Source organism: Cetorhinus maximus, chromosome 6, assembly GCF_964194155.1.
Source record: "Cetorhinus maximus chromosome 6, sCetMax3.hap1.1, whole genome shotgun sequence".
Taxonomy (NCBI): Eukaryota; Metazoa; Chordata; class Chondrichthyes; order Lamniformes; family Cetorhinidae; genus Cetorhinus; species Cetorhinus maximus.
In genome coordinates this window covers 17,474,925-17,490,250 of record NC_135884.1, presented here as the reverse complement: position 1 = coordinate 17,490,250, position 15,326 = coordinate 17,474,925, and the positions used below count along the sequence as shown (strand labels likewise).

The 15,326-nt window shown below is 42.1% G+C and overlaps 1 protein-coding gene across 3 annotated transcripts in view; it reads right to left on the bottom strand.

Moving 5' to 3' along the window:
* The window catches only part of LOC144681581 (uncharacterized), an 85,708-nt gene that overhangs the window by 58,336 nt on the left and 12,046 nt on the right, over positions 1–15,326 (bottom strand). The window contains exon 1 of one of the 3 annotated variants that reach the window (XM_078543292.1): positions 3,327–3,451. The exons of the other annotated variants lie outside the window; for them this stretch is intronic. The gene's annotated coding sequence lies outside the window, so the exon portion shown is untranslated. Of the gene's footprint in view, positions 1–3,326; positions 3,452–15,326 lie in introns of those variants that run through there. 3 annotated transcript variants of the gene reach the window in all.

Genomic DNA, 15,326 nt, shown 5'->3' with positions numbered 1-15,326 from the left:
TCCCAGGTAGTCTGAAATACAATTGCGGTGTTCAAATACTAACTTGACTGTCTCTTTAAGACCATTGCCAAGTGATACTAATGGGCGTAGCATTAAGTCAATTACAGGCTAATTAATTACTGTCACAAAGGGAAATTCCCTTTAGATTGGCCTAAATGAATGGAGAAATTAGGTGATTATCAGCATCTACATATAAAGGTCAACTAAAACAATGGTAAAATACTGTGGATACTGATAATCTGAAATGTATTATAAAAAGTCCACTGCCTGGTGCATTCGGATATCCCATTGCTCAGCTCTTCTACCCGGTTAGAGCCCAAGTTACTTTAATGGAAAAAACAGCAGGAAATGTTCTGACAAAAGGTTATCAAGCTGAAAGTTATCTCTGTTTCTCGCCCCACAGAGGCTGCCTGACCTGCTGAGTGTTTCCATTTTTAATTTCAGGTTTCCAGCATCTGCAGCATTTTGTCTTTTGTAGGAAATGACTTTCCCTTTAGTGTGTACTTGTGTTTTTTTTAAAAAAGATTGTGTAAAATGCCAACCAATCACAACTGAACAAAGTGTGACATCTGGTGGGAGTGCTGGCCAAAATACATCTCTGTGAACAGTCATTCCTAATCAGAACAAACCTGCTGATGTCACAGAGAGTGGACAATTGTTTTTATAATTAGCAAACAGAGGCGAATACACCTTGAGGTTTAAATGTGTTCCTTGTGAATATTGGCAAACAAATCAATGCCAAGTATACAAATCGTATGGAAGGGGTTCAATATACTGCTTACATTTTCAAGTTCTGAAGCAAGATTTGATCTGAATGTTGCAATTATCAGGTTGATCTCAAAATCTGAATTATGGCTAAAATATTATCTTAATAAGATCAGTCACACACCAAATAGGGATGTGCACATAGTTTGGACCAGATTTAGATGTGATACTAACAATGAAGTGCTTACTGTTATTTATGAATTTTCAGTAGAGCAACTTCACATAAGAAACAGATAGATGGTGAAATACAAACTTCCAAATGTTACTGCCTGGGTTGCGCCACTCCACCATTAGCTTCCTGAAAATGGCATCCTGTTGTCTGCCTTACCCACTGAAATGCATTGAATGCGATGAAGTTGCTGCATTTGCATGGTAGATACAAACTAAACTTGCTAATTGAAGAACATTAAGTCTAGCCTTTCACGGTAGCTGCAGGAGAAATAGCCATTACTGATCACTCCATAGAAGGACATGGTGAAGCTGTGGTCTTCACTACATCTCCCATGACTAACATAAGGAAAGAAGTAGCAGAGAATTTGGGAAAACGAAGATCCAAGGTCTGGGAGACTGGGAATATGCTGGGACATGGGTTGGAATTTAGGGTTTGCCCAGTCCCAGCTGATCTCTGCCCTTTTTTGAATGGCAATGAATTCTAATGGAAGATCGGAGTGGGTGTTCTTTGCATCTGATGAAGAGGCAGGACAGGGGAAATTATGCAACCAGCAGTTTCTGATCCTTTGCTCCCATTGCAAACTTTCCCACCATGAAACAGATGTACTAGGGTTGTCAAGATATTATCCTAGAGCCCACAATACTGGTTTGTCAATGGTAACTGTACAATAAAGTTTTTTCAAAAAAAAAAGAATTCCCATGCTTCCAAAATGGCCCAACCACCTGATCCCACCCAACCAGCATGACATTCCTGGGAATCTGTGGGGTAGAGACACATTTGGTGTTATAAGTAGTATGGGTGCCTTGTCCTTTTTGCTGCACTAATTCCCTCCTTGGGATTTGGGACAGGGTCAATGCGAGGACAGACCAGTAACCATAAGTGTTTCACTTCCTGCAGCAGAATATGCTTCAAGGAGTTTCTGACTTGAGGTTCCATAGTCACACGTACTCTTAAGTCAGGAACAGACCCAGAAACAAGTAAAGGAATGTTTAAGAAAGCATAAAAATTGTATTGAATGTCAATCCTGCACTAAAAGTTGAAAAGCCTTTTTGTAGACAAAGGGGTATAATAAAACACAGATGTTGACCTTGGGCGAATGTTTGACAATTAGTTGGATTATAGGTAAGGATATCCCTGGTTAAAATAAATAATGGCATTATGGATTTAACTACATATAATTGAGGATGACGAAGGAATGGGAGCAGCCAAGTGTAAATCCAGGTGGTGCAATTGGAAAAATTAAAGTGTAATATTTAGGTATTCTCTTTTCCATATTAGATCCACTGCAGCCATATTGAAGTGATACAAAGCTTTGCTGCAATCTACTGCCAATGCTGTAATACAAACTGTCTACGAAAGGATTACATGCCAGAGAGTTGCCTTTGCCTATCCATTCTCCCTCAGGGGAGATATCTCATCATTGCTACACAACTCCCAAAATTTGCTTGCCACAGATCGCAACCCTGAGAGAGGAGGAAAACCATCTTACTGGATGTCAGTGCGCATTCTCACCCACCACACAACCAGCAGTTCTTCTGGATCTCATGAGGCATTACCATGGATGTGGGCACTTCCCAAGAGGGTTTAGAATAGTGAGAGAACTCCGCTTCCCTGTGGTGAACGTTGCTGCGCACGTACAGCAAGCTGGTTGGATGATCCAAATTTCGGCAAACACAGCAGTCTGCTCGAAATTAGTTACATTTACAAACTGGGTCAAAGGTGTCACCTTGTCAAAAAATAAATTCTCTTCAAAATGCACAATTATCTTGAGGGCATTTTTACCACTCTGGTTACTGGCCAAAATAGGCTGTATTTTTGAGTAAAATTGCTTTTCACAGAAAGCTAGAAATTCATGATGACAATGCTTTTTCATGAAAGAACAGATCTGCAGTGGCACTGCTGCATATTTACACGTGAAAAGCAACTGACATAAAATGTCATCAAATCTGGGTTGCACACAACTCAGGAATGAAATGATCCCGTTCATTCAGATACTCTACAATAACAAAATATAAAAGCAGCCAATGGTCTCATGCAGCTTTTCCCTTTGCTGCAGTATTTACGTTACTATCTGATGAACCACAAAAAACGTTTTCACAAGCTATTACATAAAAAGCAGATCATTTATTACAGGTTCAATGTGAAGATACATGGTCAACTGAAATAATAGGAAACCCGCATCCTGATAGAGCTCTGAGTGCATTCTGAATTATTCTGACATCTCCGCACACAGTCCTAAAGCCTGCCTGGAGTCTGCAGGAATGCTAAATAGAAATAATTAGAATAAAACTCCTCCCAATCCATTAAAGATTAGAATGCTTGGCATGCACATCTTTCTCATTGCGCTCTTACAGCAAAGAAGGAAAATATAATATATACACAAGCATACCTGGCCTGTGTCCTGCTCTCTGCATGAACTGTCAGTGAAGAATGTCTGAATTAGTCCAAATGCTTTCTGCAGTCCTTAGGTAATAACCCCTATTACTGAGCACTCTTGTATTCTCTAACCTTCACTAAAACACACACCGACTTCACTGTCTGAACCAGTCACGCTAGACATAATCAGAGGATAACAGAACATCTGATTATGCTGTGAGCTGAAGGCCATGCAGGTGATTACAGAGCTCTAAGCTGCTGCAGCAATGCTGGCTCTTGAGATCCAAGCAGCCCCAGAGGTACAAACCAGGTTTATACCACTGGTTCTTAATTTGCAATCTTCTTTGCTAAGAAGATACAACATGGGGTTTTATTAACAGTTGTTGGCTATGTTGATTTATCCTGGCTTAGGTGATACCATTAAGTCACTGCCAAGTTGCTGACCTGTCCGGTTATTGCAGTGACTTTGCCCAATTTCTGACTGAATTTATTTCCGCCCAGTCAAATATTTCAAGAAATTCTGAGAAAATGACAAGGCATTACATAAGGCAAAGCCAGTTTGTTGACTAAGATGTTGCACTGGATTGCATGATAATCACAGGTGAGAAAAGCAATTCACCCCATCTTAATTCATTCATCCAGAGAGATTCTAATGTTCCCCCATTGTTTTTTTTTTATTTATTCACAGGATGTGGGCTTCACTGGCTGGGCCAGCACTTATTGCCCAGACCTAGCTGCCCTTGCGAAGATGGTGGTTAGCTGCCTTCTTGAACTGCTGCAGTCCTTGTGGGTGTAGGTATACCCACAGTGCTGTTAGGAAGGGAGTTCCAGGATTTTGACCCAGCGACAGTGAAGGAACGGCGATATATTTCCAAGTCAGGATGGTGAGTGACTTGGAGGGGAACTTCCAGGTGGTGGTGTTCCCATGTATCTGCTGCCCTTGTCCTTCAAGGTGGTAGTGGTCATTAGTTTGGAAGGTGCTGTCTAAGGAGCCTTGGTGAATTCCTGCAGTGCATCTTGTAGATGGTACACACTGCTGCCACTGTGCGTCAGCGGTGGAGGGAGTGATTGTTTGTGAATGTGGTGCCAATCAAACAGGCTGCTTTGTCCTGGATGGTGTCAAGCTTCTTGAGTGTTGTTGGAGCTGCACTCATCCAGGTAATGGGGAGTACTCCATCACATTCCTGACATGTGCCTTGTAGATGGTGGACAGGCTTTGAGGAGCCAGGAGGTGAGTTACTCGTCGCAGGATTCCTATCCAATTGCTACCCAAGTGGCTCCAGGGTTTTTGATTCCACTGCTCTATCTGGAATTTTATTCCACATATTCGCAACTGTTTGTGTGAAGAAGGATTTCCTGATATCAACACTATCTTTAATTAGTTTGAACTAATAGTCCTCCAGTTCGACTTCTACAGTTTCAATTAAAATAAGATTTGATTAACTTTTTCTACACTTAACAATCTTATACACCACTATAAGATCACCTCACACGTACCTCATTTCCAGGCTCAACAGCTCAAGTCCATCCTGCCTTTCCTTATAATTCAAAGCTCTCACACTGTGGAGTGGCCTTGTGACTCTTCTCCCAACTGTCTCAAGCTCTTGAATATTTCTCTTGTTTCTTAGTGAACTGGGTGTGGTATTCAAGAGTACTATACCATTTGATTATTACTTCCTCAGATTTATATTTGATCTTAACCTTATTTAATAGCCTTTCAGGTGGAACTTTATCAAAATCCTCTGGAAGTTGAGTGTACCATGTTGTTAGGGTTCTGAGTTCTAATTGAGTTGCCACATCCACATCCTTCTTTGCTTTAAGAGTGCAGTGAGAAAGATGTGCATGCCAAGCATTTTAAGGTCTAATGAATTGGGAGGAGTTTTATTCTAATTATTTCTATTTAGCTTTCCTGCAGACTCCAGGCAGGCTTTGCGGAGATGTCAGGATAACTCAGAACACACTCAGCCCTATCAGGTGACCACCAGGTTAGCATAGTGGTCAGTATCACTGCCTGTCATGTGGCAGACTGGGGTTCAATTCCCTGATAGGGAGGCAGGTCCTCGTTCAAAATGTCAGCCATGAATCAAGGAATCATGCTTTTCTAGAACTAGGGGTTACTGTTTAAAAATAAGGCGTCGCCTATTTAAAACGGAGATGAGGCAGAGCTTTTTCACCCAGAGGGTCATGATATGAGTCTTTGGAACTCTCTTCCTGAAAAAGTGGTGGAAGCAGAGTCTTTGAATATTTTTAAGGCAGAGGTGGATAGATTCTTGGTAAGCAAGTGGCTGGTAGGCTATTGGTGGTAGGTGGGATGCAGATTTCAGGTTACTATCAGAATAGCCATGATCTTATTAAATAACAGAGTGGGCTCGAGGGTCTGAATGGTCTACTGCTCCTTGTTCGTATGTTGTATGTTCATAGGGTGAGGGTTGCCTGTTATTTCCACTCACCTTGTATCTTCACTTTGAACCTGTAATAAATGGTATAACTTTTTTTTAAAGAAATAGCTTGTGAAAACATTTTTTGTGGTTCATTAGATAGTAATGCAAATACTGCAGCAAAGGGAAAGTATGAAGAGAAATCGAGGAGTTTGGTCAAGCAAGATCTTCCACTTCTGAGTCTATGCTGACTGCTGATATCTAGAGTTACTGATATACAGATGATCCTATGTTTATCCCTTACAATTGATTCAATTATTTCAGCGACAGCAAAAATGAGTTGTGGTTTTTAGTTGCCAGTGTTTTCTTGGCCACCCTTTTTGAATATAGGCACCAGGTTAGCCTGATCCAATCTATTGGTACCTTCCCATCAACTCCTTTCAGTTCCATTGACTCCATGATTGTCAGTACTTGTTTATAGCATTTTTTTAAACATCTGCAATAGAATCAGGCTTCAACACTGCATAATTCAAAGTTAGGCCACAATCTTCAGCTACAATGTTCTGATGTAGAGGGATGACCACTGCTTTCATGAAAAAAAAGAATAGGAAATGGAAGAATAAAGGGTCTCTCTGTCCTCAGTCTGCTAAACTGTTAAGAATTAGCACCTCGTCTTTTGATTAGGCACCTAACAGCTTTCTGGACTCAACATTGATCCTGAGCCATTTTCTTTGGTTTTTTTTTGTTTTGGATAGGAGCTATTGATCAATCTGTTTCTCCCATTTATACCCTTTGTTCCTTTACTCGCCCCATTACCAGCTGCTTCTGCCTTACACCATCATTCCTTTCATCATTTACTCTCTCCTACCTTCCACCCTATCACAGACCTCCCATTCTGTTCTCTTCCCCTCTCACTTTCCCTGCCTAAGCCCTTGACCCCCCCCACCATCCTTGCAAACTACCGCTCCATCTTCAAACACCCTCTCCTCTCCAAAATCCTAGAATGTATTGTTGCCTCTCAAATCCATGTCCATCTTTACCAGAGTTCCAAGTTTAAACCCTTCCAATCAGGTTTCCGCCCCTGCAGAATCGGCTCTTATCAAAGTCACAAATGATATTCTACGTAACTGTGACAAAGGTAAACTATTCCTTCTGGTCCTCTTTGATATGTCTGCAGCCTTTGACATGGTTGACCACGCCATCCTCCTCCAATGCCTCATATTGTCGTCTAGCTGGGTGGAACTGCACTCACCTGGTTCCCTTCTTATCTATCTATTCATATCATTTGCAATGGCTTCTTTTCCTACTCTGGCACTGTTACCTCTGGTGACCCCCAAGGATCTATCCTTGGCCCCTTCCTATTTCTCACCTACACACTGCCCCGCGGTGACATTGTCTGAAAGCACTGCATTAGTTTTTACATGTACGCTAACGGTATCCAGCTCTACCTCACCAGTACCCCTCTCAATTCCTCCACTGTTATTAAATTATCACTTGTGCCTTTATGCACTCCTGGCTGGTTTCCCACATTCTACGCCCTGTAAACTTCAGGTCATCCAAAACTCTGCTCCCCGCATCTTAACTCACAGCAAGTCCCGTTCCCCCATCACCCCTGTGCTCAATGACTTACATTGGCTCAAGCAATGTCTTGATTTTAAAATTCTCATCCTTGCTTCCAAATCCCTCCATGGCCTCACCCCTCCCTATCCCTGTAACCTCCTCCAGCCCCACAACCCTCCAAGATATCTGCATTCACCTAATTCTGGCCTCTCAGCATTCCAATTTTAATTCCTCCACCATTGGTGGCTGTGGTTTCAGTTGTCTAGGCCTTAAGCTATGAAATTCCCTCCCTACACCTCTCCGCCTCTCTCCCTCACCTCCCTCCTTTAAGGCACTCTTTAAAATCTACCTCTTTGACCAAGCTTTTAGTTAACTGGCCTAACATCTTGTTATGTGGCCCGTGGCATACTTTGTTTTCTATTGCTCCTGTATAGTGCCTTGGGGTGTTTTATTATAGTAATGGCATTATATAAATATAAGTTGATGTTGTTGTAAGCCCTGTCACATCTCTAACTTTTCCCAGTTCAGATGAATGGTCCTCAACCTGAAACATTGGGCTGAATTTTCACCAAGTCAGGAAGACTTGGGAGCCCTTTAAAAATTGTGGGCGGGTCCCGATTCTGGATTTCCGACCCCATTTCCAGACTGTCTAATTTTTGACAGTGCCTTTAAAGGGTACGGGCTGGTTCTTGACAAACGCCCACAGCCAGCACTCTCGAGTTGGCCAGCTCCATTGCAGGGATAGGCATGTCCTCCACCTCCGCAATTATCATGAAGTCAGGCCAGATTTTTAAAGAGTTGTGGTTCACGGCCCCTCAGAAGAGTCTTGAGCCCTTAGGAACTCCCGATGTCACTGCGCCCCATTAAAATTTTCCGGTAGGTGGGGGCGCAGCAGAATCAGCTGTGCACCCACTGACCTGTCAATGGCCAATTGAGGCCATTGACAGAGTCATTTAGCTAATTGATGGACCTGCCCGTCCAACCTTAAGTATCACATGAGGGGACACGTCAGGAATTTTTTTTCTATTTTTAATTTTATTCACAGATCAGCCGATCTCCCTGAGGCAGCACTTAGCCTCAGGGAGATGAGTTCACCCTATCGTGCACACTCTCGAGTTTAGGGATTCCCCCCCGCCCGCACAGGGAGCGCACAGCGCTTCCATGCAGATGTCGCGCTGGGCGGGCCTTAATTGGCACACCCATGTAAAATGGTGCCTCGCCCCCAATTGGGGGTGCCGATCAGAGGCGCGCCTGCCATTCAACTTCGCCCCCGGCCGAGGGGGGCGGGGGGAATCCTGCCCCTTGTCTGCATATGCGGACTTTTTAAAAGGTAAGCTCAAAAGTCCTCTTCATGTCCCCTATGGCAAGGTAAGGCCCCCCAATCATCTCCCATGACCTCTCATGCCCCTATGCCAAATTATGGCACTTCCATGCCCAATATACTGTATTGAACCAATGAACCCTATGTTGATGGTAGGATGTGTAAAAAGAGCTTCTAAAAAGTCACTCATTGATCTGTTACTTTCCACTATGTAAAAAAAAAGTCATTTCACGACAAGGCAATAAAAGTGCCAATCATCCAGACCCTTTAAAGTATCAATAACAAAAACCACAAACCCTTGAAACCATTTAACCACTGTAAATATACATTTTGTAATTGACAGCAGAGATCAGCGAACTAGAGCTGTCAATCAAACAATGTTTTCCCTGGGGCTCAGCTATTTCAACAAGAGTAATGAATTTCTGGGCTCTCAGCTAAGCATATATAATGAGGCTTTTGTTGCCTTGTAATGAAATGACTTTTTTAACATAGTAGAAAGTAATGAATGAATGATTTTTAAAACCTTTTTTATACACCCTACTGTCACTATAGGGTTCATTGGTTCTATACAATGTATAGTTTGTCAATGGGTGTGGAAGTGGGTGGTTGTTGGAAGGGCATACCTTAGCATGGGGGGCATGAGGGGCAAGAGGATGTGGATGGGGCATGAGGTGGCATGGATGAGGCATGGGGAGTGTGTGGGGGTGAGGGGTAAAGGCTGGAGGGCCTCTCAGTTTTTATTATAACTGGGATGAAGTCCCACAGCACAAATGTGGGCCTTTTAAACAGCCTGCCTCCACACCCAGCAGTCCCTGTGGCTGCTTCCGAACTTCCTCCCAGGTCGGCTGGCCTGACTCCAGCCCATGCCTGCCTCCTAGCAATGAAGATCCCACCTTCTTTGTGCGCTCCTTCTCCTGAAGCGGGTAAGCCAAGCCAGGAATCTTCCCAGCTCCCGCTACCCACCTCGTGGATGAAAATTCAGGCCAATGACTCGGTTTCTCTCCCTGCAGATGTTGCCAGGTATTCCCAACATTTCCTGTTTTTATCTCAGATTTTCACGATCTACAATGCTTTGCTTTCATAAAACAGGTTTACTCTGTGCTGAAAGACATTCGTCCAACTCCTTAAACTAATCGCCAGTTACTCATTACTAGCTTAGCTTTTGATTATTTGATTCAGAAATCTTTTGTTCATGAATTATTACTGTGCTTGAAATCCATTTTGTAGTTTATCATTCATTTTCACAACATAACTACAACAGCAGAGTTATTCAATAGAAGGACCAAGCAATTAATTCATAATTAACAACAGTAATTAACAGGAAGGGAATGGTCTCAATTTGAATACATCATGGACCAGGGCTCTTGTTACCCAAGAACGGCTGAATTTTAACATGTTGCAGTTGAAAGACTGAGCAGCCTGTACCTAGCCTCAGGACTTGCATGGTCAGATGGTCCCTGCACATTTTTTTTACAGCACATCCACTGAGTAATTAGATTTCCAAGAAGGGCAGCCATTCAGAGACCACAGCAATTTGAGACATTCCCAGTTGCTGAGTACTATTCCCAGGAGCTGAGCATGGTTTCTCAAATGCACTGTAGTCAGTGCTAATATTTTATAACTTTCTTGATCCGTCCTAGCAGTTGTTTCCATGCTAATGGGAGGCATGCCTCTCTCCAGCCTGTCTCTATTGATAATGTAAAAGCAGAATTGCTGCTGGAACTAATGGTAGCATTCGCAAATGTCCTCCCGATCCAGTCTTTCATTGTTCTCTCTGCCTGCATTCCTAGTTAAGACAGTCCTCTCAAACATTTGTACTATTCCCAACACCTCTGTCTATTGTGATCTCATCAATGCGGTTGAGTGCATTCCTTGGCTAGACTGAGGGGAAATTAGTGGCCTAGAAATTTGATCATGTAGCCCCTCTTTTCAGATGCTAAACAGCCTCCTCAGCCTCCAAAATAGTGGGTAAGGAAGCACAGGCTCATTACAGGCCAGCTGTGCACAACCCGTCATATTGTCTGCTTCTGGCCTACCCTTTCAGGCTTGGTCAAATTTTGAGGCCAGGGTTACTACTTCAGTCACCAAACAGGAACCCCTGCTAAATAAGAACATAAGAAATAGGAGCAGGAGTAGACCATTCGGCCCCTTGAGCCTGCTCCGCCATTCAATAAGATCATGGCTGATCATCTTGTGTTTCGATTTTCACATTCCTATCTAAGCCAGATTCCCTTGTCCAACAAGAATCTATATACCCCTGCCTTAAAAATATTCAATGACCCCGTCTCTACCATCTTCTGAGGCAGAGAGTTCCAAAGTTGCACAACCCTTTGAGAGAAAAGGTTTCTCCTCATCTCTGTCCTGTAAGGGTGACCCCTAATTTTAAAACAGTGCACCCCTAGTTCTGGACTCTCCCACAGGAGGAAACACCCTTTCCACATCCACCTTGTCAAGGTCATTCAAGATCTTGTATACTTCAATCAAATCGCCCCTCACTCTTCTAAACTCCAGTGGAAACGAGCCTAGTCTGTCCAACCTTTCCTCATAAGACAAAACATTCATTCCAGGTATCAATCTAGTAAACCTCCTTTGAACCACCTCCAATGCATTTACATTCTTCCTTAAATAAGGAGACCAAAACTGCACATAGTATTTGAGGTGCGGTCTCACCAATGCCCTGTATAACTGAAACATAACATCCTTACTTTTATGTCCACTCCCTCTGGTAATAAAGGATAGCATTCCATTTGCCTGATGTTGGGAGCACCTGCACCCAAAACAGAAACTCTACTCCCCGACAATAAAATTAAAAGTAAAAAAAAAAATCACACAGGAAGATACCATTGGTCTTGATGGAGACCTGATTCCTTAATGGAATTTTCATTCCCAGCAGCTCCCTGTCTGATCGTCTTGTCACAAGACAGGAATAAATCTTATACAGATTTATATATATATAATTGTTATTGTGCATGGCTTGCACTGAGTAAGGGCAGATTGAGGCTTATGTGATGCTATATACAATTGAATAATCATTGTCCAGGCTAATTTATGAAGAGTGACCACCTTTCAAGGAAGTAAAAGGTTGTGTGCAGGGAGGTTAGGTAGAGGGGAGAGATTACAGTTCCCTAAAAATCCTGCATCTATCCAGACATAATCAAATTTGTATTGAATTATACACCTCTAGCCATGTTGATCTGGTAAGTAGCTTCACCCCCAATGAATTCAACATTTATTCAGAGGATTTTATTCACATTCTCCTTAACTAAAATTTCGACTGCTCTATCTCCTATGCCTAAAATACACATGGCAGAATCCGGCCTGGAGTATTATAATGTCAAACAATCTACAACATACTTAATTCTTCACCCTTTCTATCAAGACCTGTCCCTTAGTGATAATGAAAGTGCACAGGACTGTTAGCGATATTGGAAAAGCCTGTCACTGACAGAAAGACTGCAAAAACTCCAACATGGGCTGGACTGTCGCCAAACCATATTGAGGTCTACAGGTTGTCATAAAGGTTTGCTTTGAATTTGGCAAGGTTTCACATTCCAGGGAAAACTAACAGTTAATTGAGTAAAAAATGTGACATATCTCTTGCTCTCCCCTATTCCAACCACTATCCAGAAGAATAAAAATTCAATTCAGTCAACTGGGTTATTAATATTGGGAAAGAGAGATCAACATTTAGACCGGAGTGAAGCAAAATGGCTGGACTTAAATTTCTAATCCCAAAAGCAAAACTATATCATTCACCACGATTCCCTGATAGGTTTGACTATTGGGATGAAATCTTCTGGAAAATTCTAAATGAAGAGCAGCTGCAGGAGTCTTACAGAAAGAAGGACTTGTAGTTTTACAGTGCATTTCACAACCTTTAAACATCCCAAAGTGCTTTAAAGCCAATAAAGTACTTTTTAAAGTGAAGTCAATATTGTAAAGCAGGAAATGAGGTAGCCAAATTGTGTAGAGTAAGGTCTCACAAACAGCAATGAAATAAATGACCAGTTCAGCTGTTTTAAGTGTTGCACTGGAGTGTCAGCGTAGATTATGTGCTCAAAATAGATCTCAGACCCAGAACCACAAAACTCAAAGGCAAGGGTGCTACCAATTGAGCTTTGAGTCTTGTAAAAGTGGAGCAGAGGGTGCAAAAAGGAAGAGTAGTTCCTTAAGGTCACACAGGAAATGAGGACTGAATTCTTTGTCCTGATCCTCAAAATCTAGAATGATATGTTCCAAATGTAATGTTCAATCACAACACTGCACAGGTTCCATATCTGTGCTTTACCTGTATACATTCAGTTTAAAGTTGCCATGCAACAACAACAACTTACTTATATAGTGCCTTTAATGCAGTAAAATGTTCTATGGCATTTCAAGTTATTAAACAAAATTTGACACGAAACCACAGAATGAGATATTAAGACAGGTGACCGAACGTTTGGTCAAAGTGGCAGGTTTTAAAATTTTTTTTATGGGATGTGGCCATCACTGGCAAGGCCAGCATTTATTACCCATCCCTAATTGCCCATGTACTAAGTGTCTTGGCCATTTCAAAGGGCAGTTAAGAGTCAACCATATTGCTGTGGGTCTGGAGTCACAAGTAGGCCAGACCAGGTAAGGATGGCAGATTTCCTTCCCTAAAATGAACTGTGGGTTTTTATGACAATCGACGATAGTTTCATGGTTACCATTACTGAGACTAGCTTTCAATGCCATCCAATTTAAGGAGCATCTTGAAGAAGGAGGAAGAGAGAGCGTAGTGGAGATGTTTAGGGAGGGAATTCCGGAGCTTAGGACCTACAAGCTGAAGGCAAGGTTGCCAATAGTGGAGCAATTAAAATTGGGGATACCTAAGAGGCTGAAATTAGAGGAGCACAGATATCTCAGAGGTTGGTAGGGCTGAGGCAGTTACAGAAACAGGGAGTGTTGGGGCCATAAAAGGATTTGAAAACAAAAATGGGAATTTTAAAATTGAGGCAATGCTGGTCTGCGAGCCAATGTAGACCAGTGAGCATAGGGATAAGAGGTGAAGGAGACATGCCGTGAGTTAAAACATGGCTAGCAGAATTTTGTGTGAGCTTCAATTTATATAGGGTGAAAGATAGTAGGCCAGCAAGTAGGTAATTGGAATAGTTAAGTCTAAGAGTAACAAAGACATTGGGCACAGTGATTTATTCCTCCTAAAAAGATACAAAGGAATAAACATGAAGGAAAAATATAGTTTTGAAGGAAAAAATATACTGTTCTTACACAATTATACACAGTATTCAAAAGGCTAAGGGACCAATAGAAAAGACGACGTTGATAGCAAAAAGCAGAATCGAAAGATTTTCCTTTTAACTTCAAACAAAATAAACCAAGGATCAAAATTTGTTTGGTTCAATCTGTCATAAATTGGTCATAAATCTAATGTGGATCAAAGGTGAAGGTTAAATAAATTCTCTGCTTCAATCTAACTGGAATCAAATGTTTGGATCAATTCCAGATCCAGTTAAATGGGTTGAAGAATCCAGACATATGTCAGTAAAGAATGTGCTGTGAAAATAATCCAAGCATTAAATGGCAGTTGGACTAGATAGATACACCTTGGAATCCTTAAAGAAATAAGTGTGGAAATTATGAGGGGAGGCCCTGCTTCAGGTTTTTAGAAGATCCAAAAGTACAGAGATTATCCTTGAGGATTGGAGGATTGATAATATAATCCTGACACTCTAGAGTGAAGTATGGCTCAGTTACAAGCCCGTTAATCTAATGTCAGGAAGGGGACACTAGCAATGTTCATTTAGGTACATTGGGGCCCACTGCAGACAATCAGCAGGCTTGATCTATAAGTGGTACTCAGTGTGGCTTTACAAATAGAATGGGAGAGATGTTTAACTGTTTCTCAACCAACAGTTGAAGGGGGGTTCTGGCAGGGTGGACCTGTCACATTGATGCTAAAATCCATCTTTTGCAATTTTCCGGCTGGCCTGAAAATGGCCTGAAATACATTTAAGGCTGCTTAAATATTCAAATAACAGTCCTATGCTGGTGGCTCAGATACAAATAGGTGTAGTGAGTGTTCTCAAAGAGACTATTGGATGTACTTGGGCAAACGATCCCGGAAATCTTTTACTGTTAAATTTTATGGGCATCTCCTGGGCCAATAAAAATACTCTGTCCCGCTGCCGGCTTTTTCAAGGCCCTCTTCCCAAGATAATCTCCCCAACTCCCTTCCCAAACCCAACCTACCAGCTAGCTCAGTATGGGAGTGGGCCCATTTCCCACCCACTTAATACTGGCATTGGTCAGAAGTCTTTGTATTCTCTTTGGGCAGCAGTCACATTTACCCCCTTTTAACTCATGCATCGTGACTTAACTGGAGTTTTTTTTTTTGCTGAGATTGCAGCTGAGGTCTGTCCAGCAGATGTAAACAAAACTAATTTCCAAAAGCCACCTGGTAAGATTCTGTGCCCCTTTCAATACAAATATAGGCACATAGAATTCAAATAAAGGCACATAGAGTTCCAGATTCCCAGCACCCTCTGGGTGAAAAAAATTCTCCTCCACCCCCCTCTTAGCCCTCTACCTCTTACCTTAAATCTATGCCCCCTCTCTACTAATAGAAAAAGTGCCTTCCTATCCACCCTATCTATGCCCCTCATAATCTTATACACCTCTATCAGGTCCCCTCTCAACCTTTGCTGCTCAAAGGAAAACAACCCCAGCCTATCCAATCTTTCCTCATAGCTCAGACCCTCCAGCCCAGGCA